The sequence below is a fragment of the Delphinapterus leucas genome, chromosome 14 (genome assembly GCF_059928025.1).
Source record: "Delphinapterus leucas isolate spDelLeu-1000000601 "Yukka" chromosome 14, BTC_Dleu_Yukka2, whole genome shotgun sequence".
Taxonomy (NCBI): Eukaryota; Metazoa; Chordata; class Mammalia; order Artiodactyla; family Monodontidae; genus Delphinapterus; species Delphinapterus leucas.
The window spans coordinates 7,049,332-7,050,786 of NC_143142.1; positions in this window are offsets into that span (position 1 = coordinate 7,049,332).

Consider the following 1,455-nt stretch of genomic DNA (forward strand, 5'->3'; position numbering starts at 1 on the left):
CCACAGGTCAGCTGCACAGCTGATGGAAACTCTACTTAGAACATTCTCTGCTGATTTCAAGTAAATGATACAATCCTGTGGCTGGCATTCTGCTCTGAGACTCGCCCACAGGTGTTTAAAGGGGACCCGTGGCCGAGTCATGCGCTGCTGGCGGCTGGGAGGAGGGACCTCACTGCCCTCTGGGGCCTTTGTGGAACACGAGCACGAAGCAGCCCCGTGAAAGCTTCCCTATCGCTGTGTCCTCTAAACAGATGCCATTGCCTTCGTGTCACAGTGCCGGGAGGGTGTCTAGGAGACACGGCTATGGCTTTCCTGTAAGAGGGAAGCGTTTCCTGAGAAATCATCTTGCTTTTGTTCATGAGAATGTGACTGACAGTTTTGTCTTTTCCCAGTGGCTGCTGGGAAGCTTACAGCCAAATCTGCAGTCCACCCGCCCTGGGGGCGCTGGGCTGGACAGAGCCACGTGTGATTCTCTCCTCCCTCGTCGGGGCTGCTTTGCTCACGGGACATCCAGGGAGGACCAGTGCCTGACCTCAGCCGGACTGGTAGGTGCTGCGTGCACTGCGGGGCTCCACCGCAGCGTGTGTTCACTGAGGACCTAGGTGCAGTCAGCTCACACCAGCCTTCACTGGTTTGGATTTGGTGAGAGAACCATCTGCTTTAGTCTGTTTGCCGAAGCTGTTTTCCTTGCAATAAGGACCAGACACCGCTCCCTCTCACTGCCCTTCCAGTTCACGGAGGCTGGTTTTCAAAGCCCTTTCTCACCTGACCACACCCGCCCCCTCACAGCCCCACTTCATCCTCCGGGAAACCGAGGCGGGGGAGTGGCGTGCTTGCCACACGGCAGGAGCCACACGAGGTGCCCTTTTCCTCCCCTGACCTGCGCCGTCCTTTGGATCCACAAATGCTGGTGACCTTGGGGGAGGGGTGCGGTTGCTGAGGGCAGCCGGCCACGGGGTGCTTCCAGGGAACGTGGGTGTGGGCACAGCCAGCTGCGCTCTCAGGAACCTAGACGCCTGGTAAGTTCTCCAGTGTAAAGGCTGGTTTGGCCACTGCAGTCAAGTCCAGCCAGGGGTCAGGGTCACCACCAAGCTCAGACGTGAAATTCAGGTGAAATCCTTCAGGTAAGATTTGTAACTGAGGAATTGGCCTCACCCCTCCCTTCCTGAGAGAGGCGGAGCTTCCAACAGCTCTGGGGGAGGGGGATCAAGACCCGAGGGGGCCTCTGGCTGGGAACAGAGGCCTCTCAGAGAAAAGCCCTTAGACTCCCCAAAGAAGCGTCCCAGAGTCACAAACCTCCCAGGGAAACGAGCCGGGCACTTCTTGGCAGAACCGGAAGCGGCAAGGTTTTCTGTGGCTCCCGTGTTCTACTGTTTCCTGCAGAAACTAAGGGGGTCCCTCCCCTCCCCAGTGTACTGGCCCTGGAGAAATGAAGAAGCAGGCGCAGCCCCTCAC